The sequence below is a fragment of the Schistocerca serialis genome, chromosome 4 (genome assembly GCF_023864345.2).
Source record: "Schistocerca serialis cubense isolate TAMUIC-IGC-003099 chromosome 4, iqSchSeri2.2, whole genome shotgun sequence".
In the NCBI taxonomy this organism is placed as follows: domain Eukaryota; kingdom Metazoa; phylum Arthropoda; class Insecta; order Orthoptera; family Acrididae; genus Schistocerca; species Schistocerca serialis.
In genome coordinates, this window is record NC_064641.1 from 578,101,278 (window position 1) to 578,116,892 (window position 15,615).

General features: G+C 46.9%; 1 non-coding gene across 1 annotated transcript; it reads right to left on the minus strand.

Annotated features, from left to right (window-relative positions):
* Window positions 1-2,235: 2,235 nt before the first annotated feature.
* Trnal-caa (transfer RNA leucine (anticodon CAA)) lies at window positions 2,236-2,310 on the minus strand. The gene has a single exon. It is a non-coding gene; the product is annotated as a tRNA-Leu (tRNA).
* Window positions 2,311-15,615: the final 13,305 nt, after the last annotated feature.

The window sequence follows — 15,615 nt, forward strand, 5'->3', positions numbered from 1 at the left end:
TCCTGTCCCTTCTTCTTGTCAATGTTTCCTCCCTGATCAACCGAGCGAGATGGCGCAGTGGCTAGCGTACTGGACTCGCGTTCTGGAGAGCAACGGTTCAAATTTGCGTTCGGCCATCCAGATTTAGGTTTCCCGTGATTTATCTGAGTATTAGTAGTAGCAGTAACTTTATTCACCCGTACATGTATTTTTACAAGGATTTAGACATGTCAAAGTATTTACAAGTTTAGACCAATTTAAAATAAGCTAATTCGTATACACATACATTTACAGATTTCTAGTTAGAGACAATCATTAAATTTACTCCTGGTATACAATACTTTTTTTTACAAAATAACGTATTAAATAATGTCAGGCCACACTGTTCACTATCAGTCACTATCAGTCACTATCAGTCACTATCAGTCACTATCAGTCACTATCAGTCACTGCACACAATCTACACACATTGTTTCACTTCACTATACGCACAAACACACCCATACTCGTGATCTTTGGGCCATTTTCTGTACCACAACTTCCCATTTGCTACGTTGAAAAACTGAGTCAGCATTCCTCTATAATGAGTGAGATGTTAGGCTCAGAAAGACGAAGAGGTGTTAGTCTTGTGCAGTGCATTGCTTGGGGGTACGTTTTTCTAAAAAAGGAAAAAAAGAAGGAAAAAAACATAGTGTGAAGGTGTTATGTGGAATGTTGGATGTTTTATAATCATTATAACTATTTATTTGTATAATGTTTTTTTTACCAAACCCCTACTCTGTTTTATCTAAGTAATCCTTCAATGTTTAAAATGTATTGTATAGCATCTAAATGCTCAAGTCTAATATCGGGATGGTCCCTTTGAAAGGGCGTGGCCGATTTTCTTCCTCAATCTTGACACAACGTGAGCTTGTGCTCCGTCTCTAAAGATCTCCATGTCGACGGGACGTTAAACCCAATCTTCATTCCTTTTCCTTTTCTGTGGAGAACCTCCTCATTCCTCGTAAGTCCACCTTATCTTTCCTTTATAGGACCACATCGTAAATTGTCGTCTTTTCCGATACATTCACAGTCAGTGATTCACTACCACACAATACAGTGGTCCGAAAGCACATTCTTATATATTTCCTCTTCAAATTAACGTCCGTGTTTAATACCATTAGACTTCGTTTGGACAGGAATACGGTCTTTGCCTGATGTAGTCCGCTTTCTATGTCCATCTTGCATCGTTCGTTATATGTTATTTGCCTCCGAGGCAGAATAATTCCTTAACTTTATCTACTTCGTGGTCACAAATTTTGATGCAACTTTATAGTTAATCACGTTTCTGGTATCCCTCATTGCTTTCTCCTTTATTCGGTTACTTTCTATCCAAATTCTGTTATAACTAGACTCTTCATTCCATTCAACAGGTCCAGTAATGCTTCTTCACTTCAATTTAGTGTACCAATGCCACCAACGAATCCTGTCATTGATATCCTTTAATCTCACTCTTCAACCTATATGGTGACACAATATGTTATCCTGAGTAGCCAGCTGTCACAAAGGAATAGTAATAACGGTTTTCGACAATTTAACTGTACAGTATGTCTTAATAAAGTATACTCGCTATCGAAGCCTAGCTATTTCTTGATATTTCTAAAGTTTCGCGGAACGTCAGCGGCGAAACTATTCGGTATCGGAATTGACTTTGTTTCGTAGCTTGTTAACACGAGGCAACGGCATTTGGAACCTTCCACGGGAAGGCCGAAAAGAGGTATGCTCGTGAAGGAGAAATGAGGAGCCACTTGTATCCCTCGCCCGCCGACGAAGAGAACGGAGTTAGGTGGTGCTAGATGGTGCTCCCATACCCAAACTGCCATTCCCATCTCCTAATAAACACCATGTATTCGTCTTCAGCCCGCATCTCGTGGCCGTGCGGTAGCGTTCTCGCTTCCCACGCCCGGGTTCCCGGGTTCGATTCCCGGCGGGGTCAGGAATTTTCTCTGCCTCGTGATGATGGCTGGGTGTTGTGTGCTGTCCTTAGGTTAGTTAGGTTTAAGTTGTTCTAAGTTCTAGGGGACTTATGACCACAGCAGTTGAGTCCCATAGTGCTCAGAGCCATTTGAACCATTTTTTGTATTCGTCTTCATTTTCATTCGGAGTCAAATGCCCGTACTCGTGTCTTATCTACTGATTCGAATAATTCCAGAATGAGATTTTCACTCTGCAGCGGAGTGTGCGCTGATATGAAACTTCCTGGCAGATTAAAACTGTGTGCCCGACCGAGACTCGAACTCGGGACCTTTGCCTTTTGCGGGCAAGTGCTCTACCAACTGAGCTACCGAAGCACGACTCACGCCCAGTCCTCAAAGCTTTACTTCTGCCAGTATCTCGTCTCCTACCTTCCAAACTTTACAGAAGCTCTCCTGCGAAACTTGCAGAACTAGCACTCCTGAAAGAAAGGATATTGCGGAGACATGGCTTAGCCACTGCCTAGGGGATTTTTCCAGAACGAGATTTTCACTCTGCAGCGGAGTGTGCGCTGATATGAAACTTCTTGGCAAATTAAAACTTGCCGCGAAAGACAAAGGTCCCGAGTTCGAGTCTCGGTCGGGCAAACAGTTTTAATCAGCCTAAATGCCGCGACAGCTACTGGATATCAACACATAACAGACGCGGTAGCTATAAAAGTTTGAAGAATGCGTTTTTATGGGAACACTATCTACCATTCAGCCTAAACTGTTCAACTGAAAATAAATAAAATTAAGGACCTATAATACCTAAATGTTTTTTGCTAAAATCGCCTACTTTCGAATTTTATAAACTGAAATTATAGCTTCGCACGTTTAGGAATGCAGATTACCGCCGAATAGTACCTGCCACGAGTGTTCGGATGCTTGTGACCATGGAGAACGTTTTCTCCTCTCTGTCTTTCCGTGTTGTAATTGTTTGAGGAGTGGAATTGTGATATGAAAATGCATTGATTTTAATAGTTTCAGCTAAGGAATTCACTGAAACGAAAAGAACAGTAAAATTTAACTCAAACTAGGCAATCGAATGTAAGAGTAACGAAAGAGGTGGCCTTACTGCATATCGACTGCAATTTCCTCTTCAGAAAGTAACCAGAGATTTGGTGCCTTCTGTCAGGAAAGGTATCCCACAATTAAAATAAAGTTTCGGAGAGCGACTCTTAAAAGAATGAACAGACCTTTCATTACCCCTCCCTCCCCTCCCTCGTTCTTACTCTTGAACTTTCCTTTCCTACCAGAAATAATAAAAGAAACAAGTAGCAGATTTTGTTTAAATTTTGCTTTCAATTTAATTTCTCTCCTTCTCTCTATTCACTACTCATTCTCTTTTCTTTAAAATAAATGTAATGATGATACGCTTCTGTTTTCCTTCCTCGTTCTTTCCCATCTCTCTCTCTCTCTCTCTCTCGATTTCTCAACACATCAGTAATTAATGGGTATTTGACAAGCTCCGTTTTGCGTACAGTGCGAACGTAAACAAAGTTAAGTTCCTGTGAGCGGCTTGGAGTTTCAATGGCATTTTCCAACTTTTGAAGGCGAGTCTTTTTATTTCGTGCAGAAACAGGAGACTTTACAGAGGCAGATCTGTACCAGTTGCTGCTTGCTAATTATGTAGTTCAAACTGTAGTGTGCTGTAGTTGTCGCGAGTTAAAGGAAACTGGTGTTATTAATAGAATGTACCTTTATCAAGAAAACAGCTACGACTTCTTAAAAAGAAAATGAGCTATATTGTCTCCTTAAGAACTAATGTGTTTAACTTCTTCTGACTGTTTGATTGTCTTCCTTTCAACATTCGTCCTGGGACTTTTTAATTGAGATTTTTGATGACTTTTAGCGATACGATTGGGGGCTAAATGCAAGACAATAATGTATGTTTCCTGTTTAGCATTGGGACTTAGGAATGTAACGGAATGTAATCACAATGGTACGGAGCTAATACAAATATATGGGCGCTGACATTCCCTTATTCTCGTCCCTTGGGGTAAGATGAGGCTGGTGGCCTTTGTCGCAACTATTTCGTTAATTCTCAATTGTTGAGAGTTGATCCGTATCTGGCTATAAACACATACGTGTATATATAAGTAATGAGACCGCAAACTTATTCGAAAACGTCTATGACACTTATTAGTGGTCTGTGTGTCGTTTAGAAACAAATAAAAATAGGAAAACGCAGTGTAATTAGCTTGGTGCCCAAGTGTTTGTTACGCTCCATGCGCCCACTGAGGGGTTCAAGATGTGGTGACAGTCAGGAACAATTATTTACTGGCTCCATAACGAGGTCTCAGTCTGCTACAGAAAAAATTAAGTTCCCTAATAGTTTCATTGAATCTAGTTTGCAAGTAGACTTTAAATTCAGAGGTAATGTTAAGATTTTTACCCAATTTCTGGTCTGTCAGTTTGGAGTTCTTTTAAAGAAGAGCGAAACTGCAGATATAACGTACTAGTCCTGCTGCCTGTTTCGAACCAAGATCTACCGCAGACGGCAGTGACGAACTGAATATCGAAAGTCAAGAGCTGTAAAACTTATTACTGTTTCTCATTCTTAAAAGGCACTGAAAAATCGAAAGCTCTTTACCAGAAGTGATTCATTTTTTGAAGCATCAGTGGTTGATATGGAGTAAACATTGTGTGTAGCTAACACATCCTTTGATCTTTACAGACGTAAATAGGTTTTTACTTACTATTCTGTCATTGACAATACCCTCAAAATAGGGGAATGCAAATGAGAAGACAACAACAGAGCATTAACTTCAAAACACGAACATCCTCAATGGTATTTTGTAAACTACAGGTAATAGAAAGTCAAATATCAATCGAGTACATTGAGCATATAAACAATGTATGATGACCAAAGAAGAGCAATATGGTATTGTAAAACACTCACAGTACATTCTTTGATACGTCACATAATGTTCTTCAGTAAAATCGTTCCATGTTAATCACAAGAATGGAAAGTGACTATTACTCATAACGATTACAGAACAATCACTGCTGTTGTCTTGTCCGTAACAGTGACAGCCTCGTGATGGATGTGCCGTTAAATCTGCAGTATGCTTATGACAGAAAGAAATCCAATAGCAGTAAGACATTCGACTAGCTTAGCATGACGCACATTTCCAACGCGATGGCTCACAGCCAGTGCAGTTAGCTTTAATTCTTCTATCCAATAATGTGATTTTCATATGTGAATCATTTTCGTATGTGATTAAATAGTAGTAAAGTTACATTTCGATCAATAAAATATAAAGATGATGTTTCCGCTGATGGCTTCGATGACATGAAGTTGTTAAATGAAAAATGAAAACGTTCAACTGCGAGAGGCACTTACAAATGGCGCCTAAGAGCAGCTTTGGGGACTACGAAAGGGTGATACAGACTGGAGTCAGCGTTGCAATGTGTGTGCACATGATAACAGTTCATTACAACAAACTGCCACAATATTCAACATAAAAGTTTTCTGGGTATGGTACCTAATGGCGAAAACCAACGTTTCGGCCCAATTTTGTATCGGCAGTTGTTGAAACCTGGAATATAACCTACATTTGTTTTCTGGCAGTGTTTGTGTATGGGTGAAGAGCACGTAAACATTTGTATTTCACACACAACACAGCCCAGCCATGTGCTAGTTACTTGCAGGAATGTGGCCTAAGCTAAATCTTTCTGCAGACGGTTTAATTCCTTGCAGAGCAGGTGTTCACCTCATTGTGGAGGTGATAAACAAGAGTGGCGGACTATGACACCACCATGCATCCCATCTCAACCCGTTCCTCCCCCACTTGATATGTTGTTTCTCATACGTTGTGACCATGGACACAATATAATATTATTTCATTCATATAGAATTCTAAGTTTTAGGTTAATTCCTCTAGTAAAGAAATACTGCAGAAAAAGGTTCCAACTGCTAAATAAACAAAGTTGTTGAATTACAATATTTGAACTGTTCGACAGGTTACAAACCAGTCAAAAACCCTTCAGATATCTCTTGGACACATTCACTTTCGTCCAATATTTATTCCTAACCAGTTCTTTTTCAAAATAAACGTTTTGGGTCACACAAAATAGAGCAAAACTAGACAATAAATAGGAATGAAGACGGGCCATCATATAGTGAATAAAACTTGAAATACCCGAAAAGTCATTAATAAATTGATAAATGGTAAAACAATGGGTTCACGAGTTATGGGAGAGGAACAAGTTACATATTTCGCTTCGTAAACCAAATGTATTGCTTCCGTAAGTTTTCTCATGTTGATTTTCCCCTACACGCTGAAATTACTCCTAAAACCTGCCATTGACATCCTCTTTCAGACTTACTGTAATGTCTTATGTCATAGTGAGGCGTCACTATACGATCCATAGCCATGGGAAAGTGCAGAAATGCATTTGGTGCAGCACTATAGGGACGGTAAACTGATGACGGTCATTTGTGATGGCAGACAAACACAATTCTTAACAGTGATGCTTAGTGATAGACATTAGCTGCAGATTCACTTGAAATTCGCAACAAATGTAAATAAAACCAGTCAATTATTCGTCCACAACAGCTTTTGTACTGCTTACTGTCAATATGTTTTGAATGATTGGGTTGGAAGAATGGAAGCATGTTCTCCATACCCATTAACCGCATTTACTTTAGCAGTTCATTTAATTGTGAGACGATAAGGAAAAAAATCAAATCAGAAGTACTGGTACAGGATCCAGGTAACGTAGGTACAAATTTACAATCATTTCAGATGTTTTATTGCCAGGAGGACAAAGCTATTTGCCTTGGGGCATGTTACGCAACCGCTGAATGAATAACACATGCTGCCAGAAAGCCACGAACACGTGGTACCGAAAAATCTACAACTATTACTGACGATTCAATAGTTTGTTCCATGGAATAAACTGAGAGACAAGGTTTCATGGCACTGGGAAACTGGTGGCTAAGCTAGTAGGTATGAAAAGATCGAAATACAGATCAAATCTTGTTTTTGTGTCAAAATCGCAATTACAGAGGGCGTGTATCTCATGTGACATACGATTCTGGAAACTATTCATATATCCTCTGGCAACCTCGATGCCGTAACTTGTGAAGGTAGTCACAGTTGGATGCTATGGAAAAACTTACCAACTTTATAAAATTTCATTTATTATGAGCGTAGAGCAACAGAATGGTAATTTCTATCGATCACTTTTTGATTCATGGTTCAAATACGATTTTTCTTAACGTTGCTACTAACTATAAGAGCTCCACAGAATTTAACAAGCTTCAGGACCCCATGTGTGTACACAATTAATGATTGGCTCCCCATTTTGGCGAGGGAATGGGAGTGGGGGGGTGGGGGGGGGGGGGGGGGGCGGGCACAACACATTACCATGCCTAATATTGTGTACGAAACCCTATGGGATTAAGAACAGTTTACAGTCGTCCCGGAATGAATAAACATAGTCCTTGTAAGGTATTAGAGGAAATCTGACACTATTGTTCCTGCAAAATAGCGATAAATAATGATCACACTCATTTCTCTGTAGAACTAACCAGAGGCTAAATACTGTTGGAATTTGGTGATTGATGAGTGGTTTTGAAATTCAATCCTGCCATGCAATTCACTGCTGCTGGAACTTCCTGGCAGACTAAAACTGCGTGCCGGACCGAGACTCGAACGCGGGAACTTTGCTTTTCGCGGGCAAGTGCTCTACCAACTGAGCTACCCAAGCACGACTCACGCTCCGTCCTCACAGCTTTACTTCTGCCAGTACCTCGTCTCCTACCTTCCAAACTTTACAGAGGCTCTCCTGCGAAACTTCCAAACTAGTACAACTGAAAGAAAGGATATTTCGGCGACATGGCTTAGCCACAGTCTCGGGGATGCTCCCAGAATGAGATTTTTACTCAGCAGCGGAGTGTGCCTTCCTGGAAGATTAAAACTGTGTGCCGGACCGAAAAAGTGCCCGCGAAAGGCAAAGGTCCCGAGTTCGAGTCTCGGTCCGGCTCACAGTTTTAATCTGCCAGGAAGTTTCATATCAGCGCTCACTCCGCTGCAGAGAGAAAATCTCATTCTGGGAACATCCCCCAGGCTGTGGCTAGGCCATGTCTCCGCAATATCCTTTCTTTCAGGAGTGCTGGTTCTGCAAGTTTCGCAGGAGAGCTTCTGTAAAGTTTGGAAGGTAGGAGTCGAGGTACTGGCAGAAGTAAAGATGTGAGGACGGGGCGTGACTCGTGCTTAGGTAGCTCAGTTGGTGGAGCACTTGCCCACCAAAGGCAAAGGTCCCAACTTCGAGTCTCGGTCTGGCACACAGCTTTAATCTGCCAGGAAGTTTCATATCAGCGTACACTACGCTGTAGAGTGAAAATCTCGTTCTGGCAGTGTTGCTGGAGATTTCTTTTCGTTGTGTAGGTGCTGACAGGGTTTTCGAGTGCGACTTTTAGTTCTGCAGTGACCTTTGCAGCTATTGTCCTCTTATTTTTCATCACAATTCGCCTCAATGACCGTATGCCACGATAACTCCCTAAAACGTTTCTTTCGCGTTGTGACTTAGCAGATGATATTCTTCCAAATCAAATGGCTCCAAGCACTATGAGACTTAACATCTGATGTAATCAGTCTCCTAGATTTATAACTACTTAAACCTAACAAACCTAAGAACATCACACACATCCACGCCCGAGGCAGGATTCGAACCTGCGACCGTAGCAGCAGCGCGGTTCCGGAATGAAGCGCCTAGAACCGCTCGGCCACAGCAGCCGGTGATATTCTTCCAACTTCACTGGTATTGTAATGAGTTTTACATACGTTGCCTCTTGAATCACCCAAATAGTGCGGCTACTTGGGTTGCAGAAGCTCCTTCCATTCGTATGCTAACCATCTGTCTACGTTCGAACTGTCTTAACTCCGGAGTAATGCTCTCAGAACTACGCAGAACACTTGCATAACTCCAGCGTATGGTGACAGTGGTGTAACTGAAGACAGCCTTACAGAGCGATGGGAGTTGATGGTTGCTATGAAACTCATTACACACACACACACACACACACACACACACACACACGATCCATTGATCGTGACCGGGCCAAATATCTCACGAAATAAGCAGGAAACGAAAAAACTACAAAGTACGAAACTCGTCTAGCTTGAAGGGGGAAACCAGATGGCGCTATTGTTGGCCCACTAGATGGCGCTGCCATAGGTCAAACGGATATCAACTGCGATTTCTTAAATAGGAGCCCCCATTTTTATTACATATTCGTGTAGTACATAAAGAAATATAAATGTTTTAGTTGGAACACTTTTTTCGCTTTGTGATAGATGGCGCTGTAATAGTCACTAACATATGGCTCAGAATTTTAGACCAGCTGGTAACAGGTACGTCTTTTAAGTTAAAATACAGAACGCCGGTAGAGTTGAACATTTTATTTCGGTTGTTCCAATGTGATACATGTACCTTTGAGAACTTATCATTTCTGAGAATGGATGCTGTTACAGCATGATTAGCTGTAAATACCACATTAATGCAATAAATGCTCAAAATGATGTTCGTCAACCTCAATGCATTTGGCAATACGTGTAACGACATTGCTCTCAACTGCGAGTAGTTCGCCTTCCGTAATGTTCGCACAATCATTGACAATGCGCTGAATCATTTTGGTAGGCATTGTCGGTGGATCACGATGGCAAATATCCTTCAATTATCCCCACAGAAAGTAATCCGGGGACGTCAGATCCGGTGAACACGTGGGCCGTGGTATGGTGCTTCGACGACCAATCCACCTGTCATGAAATATGCTATTCAATACAGCTTCAACCGCAGGCGAGCTATGTGCCGGACATCCATCATGTTGGAAGTACATCGCCATTCTGTCATGCAGTGAAACATCTTGTAGTAACTTCGGTAAAACATTACGTAGGAATTGAGATTGCCATCGATAAAATGGGGGCCAATTATACTTCCTTCCATAATGCTGCACCATACATTACCCCGCCAAGGTCGCTGATGTTCCACTTGTCGCAGCTATCGTGGATTTGCCGTGGCCGATAGTGCGTATTATGCCGATTTACGTTACCGCTGTTGGTGAATGACGCTTCATTGCTAAACAGAAAGCGTGCAAAAAATCTGTCATCGTCCCGTAATATCTCTTGTGCCCAGTGGCAGAAGTGTACACGACGTTCAAAGGAGTCGCTAGGCAATTTCTGGTGCATAGAAATATGGAACGGGTGCAATCGATGTTGATGTAGAATTCTCAACACCGACGTTTCTGAGATTCCCGATTATCGCGCAATTTGTCTGCTACTAACGTGCGGATTAGCCGCGACAGCAGCTAAAACACCTACTTGGGCATCATAATTTGTTGCAGGTCGTGGTTGACGTTAAAATATGTGGCTGAACACTCCCTGTTTCCTTAAATAACGTAACTATCCGGCGAACGGACCGGACACTTGGATGATGTCGTCCAGGATACCGAGCAGCATACATAGCACACGCTCGTGGGGCATTTTGAACGCAGTAGCCACGCATCAACACGATATCGACCTTTTGCGCAATTCTTTTTTTTTTTTTTCCTTTATTGGAATTTTCATCACCTCATACAAGGCGGGCTGGCAGCAGCTTAATACGCTGCTCTTGAGCCTTATGGGGTACAATAATATGATATAGGTGACACAGACAATACAAAAAATGGCGGGCAAAGAAAGGAGTTACAAAAAACAAAAAACAAGAAGCCGTTCACGTGGGACGATAAAAACACTAACACTTGTTGACACGGCGCACAAAACACGGAGAACGGCGACGGCACATGTGAACAGTTGAGTTGTAACTGCACGAAACACAAAACGAAGCACACACACTAGACACTGATGGCGATGATCTCCGGCGCGCGAAAGTTCACTATGCGTGTGCGAGTCCGGGGACCTGCCAAGAGAGGAGGAGGAGGAAGGGGAGTGGGAGAGGGAGAGGGGAGAGCAGAGATGCCACGGGCAGGGGAGAAAGGGGGGAGGGAGGAAGGGGGAGGGGAAGCCCAGGGGGAAGAGGGGTGGAGGGAGGGGACGGGGGAAAAGGAAAGAGAAGGGGAGGGAAGGGAAGAGAAGGGAGGGAGGGAGGGTGCCTAAAGGAAAGGACACTGGAAGTGGGGGGGGCAGGGTCAAAGTTGATAGGAGGGGTAGATGGAGGGGAGGAGGACATCATCAGGGAGAGGGAGCTGGCGGAAGCCACCTTGGGAGAGAGTAAGGAGGGTGGAGAGATGGAGACTGGGCGGGACGTGGGAATACAGGCGCGGCAGCGGGCGGGGATGGGAGAGGATCGGGGATACGAGCGGGTGAGGAGGATCAAGTTTACGGGAGGTGTACAGGAGCCGTATCTTTTCAAGGAAAAGGAGGAGGTGGGGGAAGGGGATGAGATCATACAGGATCCGCGTGGGGGAGGGGAGACGGATGCGATAGGCAAGGCGGAGAGCATGGCGTTCAAGGATTTGGAGGGATTTATAAAAGGTAGGGGGGGCGGAGATTCAGGTTGGATGGGCATAACAAAGGATAGGGCGGATGAGGGATTTATAGGTGTGGAGGATTGTGGAAGGGTCCAGACCCCACGTACGGCCGGAAAGGAGCTTGAGGAGACGGAGTCGGGAACGTGCCTTGGCTTGGATTGTACGGAGATAGGGAGTCCAGGAGAGGCGACGGTCGAGGGTGACGCCAAGGTACTTAAGGGTGGAAGTGAGGGCGATGGGACGGCCATAGACGGTGAGATAGAAATCAAGGAGGCGGAAGGAAGGGGTGGTTTTGCCTACAATGATCGCCTGGGTTTTTGAAGGATTGACCTTGAGCAACCACTGGTTACACCAAGCGGTGAATCGGTCAAGATGGGATTGGAGAAGGCGTTGGGAGCGTTGCAGGGTGGGGGCAAGGGCAAGGAAGGCAGTGTCATCGGCAAACTGGAGAAGGTGGACGGGGGCTGACGGCGGCGGCATGTCCGCCGTGTACAAAAGGTACAGAAGGGGGGAGAGGACGGAGCCTTGGGGCACACCGGCAGAGGGGAAAAAGGTGTAGGAATCTGTGTTATGGATGGTGACATAGGAAGGACGGCGGGAGAGAAAGGAGCCGATCAGACGGACGTAGTTAATGGGAAGGGCGAAGGTTTGGAGTTTGAAGAGGAGACCAGAATGCCATAAGTGGTCATAGGCACGTGCAAGGTCCAGGGAGAGGAAGATTGCGGAGCAACGGGAATTAAGCTGTTCAGAAAGGAGATGAGTGAGGTGAAGGAGAAGGTCATCGGAAGAGAAGGACGGCCGAAAGCCACACTGGGTAATGGGAAGGAGGCAGTGCTGGCGGAGATGCTGGTGGATGCGTCGGGTGAGGATAGATTCCAGGACCTTGCTGAAGATCGAGGTAAGGTAGATGGGACGGTAGGAGGAGACGGCGGACGGCGGTTTGCCAGGTTTAAGGAACATGAGGATACGGGAGGTTTTCCACAGGTCGGCGTAGTAACCGGATGGACAGGACTACATTGTAGAGCCTGGCCAGGGTGGAGAGGAAAGAGACAGGAGCTTCACGAAGGTGACGGTAGGTGACACGATCGTGACCAGGACCAGTGTTGCGTTTTGTGCGGAGTGTAGCAATGAGATCCTGTGTAGTGATAGGGGCATTGAGTTCCGTGTGTGCAATGTTGTCCAAGTACTGGAAACCCGGGGCGAGGGGAGGGACGGAGGTGTCAGTTTGATCGCAGACATCCGGGAAGAGGGAGTAATCGAACTGGGGATCATCGGGGATGGAAAAGACATCGGAGAGGTAGGAGGTAAAGTGATTGGCCTTACTAAGGGTGTCAGGGAAAGGGTGATCATCATGGAGAAGAGGATAATAGGGGGAGGGTTTAGTTCTGGTAAGGCAACGGAAGGCCGACCAGAACTTGGACGAGTTGATTGGCACGGTAGCATTTAAACGGGTACATGTCTGTCGCCAGTCCCGGCGTTTCTTAGCCGCGAGCAAATTACGAATGTGTCGCTGGAGTTGCCGGTGGCGTCGTAGTGTGTCCGGGTCATGCGTGCGGAGGAAGGCACGGTAGAGATGACGGGATTCACGGAGGACGAGAAGTGGGGGTAAGGTAGGACGGTGGGGGTGGATGGCGACAGTAGGGACGTGGGCCTCCACGGCCTCAGACAAGGTCTGCTGGAAAAAGGAGGCGGCATGGGTCACATCGTCAGGGTGGTGGTAGGAGAAGGGGTGGCTATCGACCTGGGTGGAAAGGGTATCCTGGTAGGCATTCCAGTCGGCACGGGAATAGTCGTGGACAAACTTAGGGGGAGGGTCAGTACGAGGGTCGGGGCGAGGGCGACGACCGTCTGAAACGGTGAGGAGGACAGGGAGATGGTCGCTACCAATAGGCTCCAGGACATCCACCATTATGCGGCCAAGGAGGTTGGGGGAGGAGAGAATAACATCGGGAGTGGAGTTGGATTCAGGACGGGTGTGCTGGGGGATGGGGATGAGATCGCCTTGAAGGGTGGAGAGGAACCGATGCCACCGCCGTAACTGGGCAGCGGAACGACTATGGATGTTGAGGTCGGCGGCGATCACTTAGGAGGAGAAGGTACGGTCGATGTGGGAGAGGAAGTCGAAGGGAAGAGGAGCGTTGGGGCGGACATAGATGGTGGTGCAGGTAACAGTAAGGCCAGGGAAGAAGAGACTAAGGATCAGGTGTTCGGTGAGGTCGGGAAGGAGAGATTGGAGCCGAACGGGGATCTGGCGGCGGTGACCAATAGCAACTCTGCCACGCGCAATTGGGAGGGGATTATTGGAGCGGTGGAGGAGATAGGGCAAAGTGTGGATGGTGTGGTTGGGTTGGAGGAAGGTTTCATTAAGGAGGAAGGCATCCACGCGGTGGGAGGCAAGGGTGTGCAGGAAGAGGTTCTTGTTGGCGGCAAGGGAGCGGATGTTGTTGAAAAGGATACATTGCTGTCGCGCCATGACAGGGATTTAGACGAGGGTGTCAAGGCGGGAGAAGGTGAAATGGGCCTGGTTGTTGGAGTAGGTGGCGTACATCTTGAGTTGGAATATGGAACGGGCGGCGAGGGAGATCTGTTGGAGGGTGTGGGGGCTCTGAAAGGGATGAACATTTTGAAGGACGATTGTGAGGGGGGGGGGGAATTGCCAGGAGGAGTGGGGGCGTCCAGACGACGGACAGGTACGGTGAGTTCAGGAGTGGTTGGAGGGGGTCGGGCTTTACACTTTTGGGAGTAGGTGGGATGGGGGAGATTGCAGGTATTACAGGAGGGAGGGGACTGGAGGTTAGGGCACTGCCGGAGGAAGTGTGTTTGCCGACAATGTGGGCAGGTGGGGGCCTCGCGGCACTCAGCTGTTGGGTGTGCATTATAGCACAGGCACCTCTGGCAGCGCAGGGATTGAGGAGGGGAACGGGAGGGGTCGACCTTGTACTGCTGGTTGAAGAGGAGGGCACCCTCCTTCCAGAGATGGTCAATGGAGGGGGCGTCCTCAGAGAAAACCCGCATAAAGCGGGTGGGGCCGGCCGAGTTGAAAATGCGGTGGACCGCCCGCACCTCCAGCATTGGATGGGCCTTGAGCTCCGCCAACACCTCCTCCTCCGTGATCGACGGACTGAGCCAAGTGATCACAGCGGTGAGGGTCGGCGGGCGACGCGGGGGTTGGGGTTGGTGGGTAGGAGATGGAGAAGGAGCAGGGGTATGGGAGGCATTGGGACCAAAACGGGTGATGGGGAGGCGGGAGAGGCTGTCAGTATGGAGGGTTGGGCTGGGGGAGGAGATGAGAACAGAATCCCGTCTGGGAGTAACGAGAGAGATGGGGGCACCAGGGAAATGTTGGCGGAGGAGGAGGGAGAGATTCCGGGCCTCGAGAAAGGAAGGATTGGGACGGGACAGGAGATATTTGTATAAACAGGGGGGGAGGAGGAGGAGGAGGAGGAGGGAGCAGGGCCAGGCGGGGAGACATCCATGGCACCCTGGGGGGGATGGAGGTCGGGGCGGGGCCTTTTTGGGAGCGGAAGAGGTGGGGGTGCCACTAGGGCGTTTGACGGCGGCTGAAGGGCAGGTGGTGGCAGGAGGGACGGGAGCGATGGGGAGGTGGTGGGAAGGGACAGGTCCCGGTGTGGACGCTGCAGTCGGCGCCGGAGATGGTGATGGTGACGGCAAAGGCGAAGCGACGGCGACGATGATGGTGGTGGCGGTGGCGGTGATGGCGATGGCGATGGCGACGGGGAGAGCTGGGCGTGGACAGTGGCCCGACGGGCCACCACCCGAGCCGGAGCTGCGGTGACAGGCTGGGGGAGTGGTGGGAAAGGATCAGAACGAGAGGAGCGAAAGGAAGAAGCGGGAGAGGGGGCGACAAAGATAGAGGGTGAAGGGAGAGTGAGGAGATGTGGGATGGAAGGAGGGGGGTGGGACTGGGCACACCAAGTTATAGTGGTGGAGGCGGCGGAAGGGGATGTATAGACGATGGCGGAGGTGGTAGTAGTGACGTTGGTGGTGGGGGCGGACATGATGACAGGGAGAAAAAACGCACAGCACGAAAAGGAAAGGACACAAACTGAGAACAGACGAAGACGGACGAAGACGGACGAAGACGATGACGCAGACGGACGAGGAAGCAGACGGACGAAGACCAGGGTCGGACGACCGGGGTCG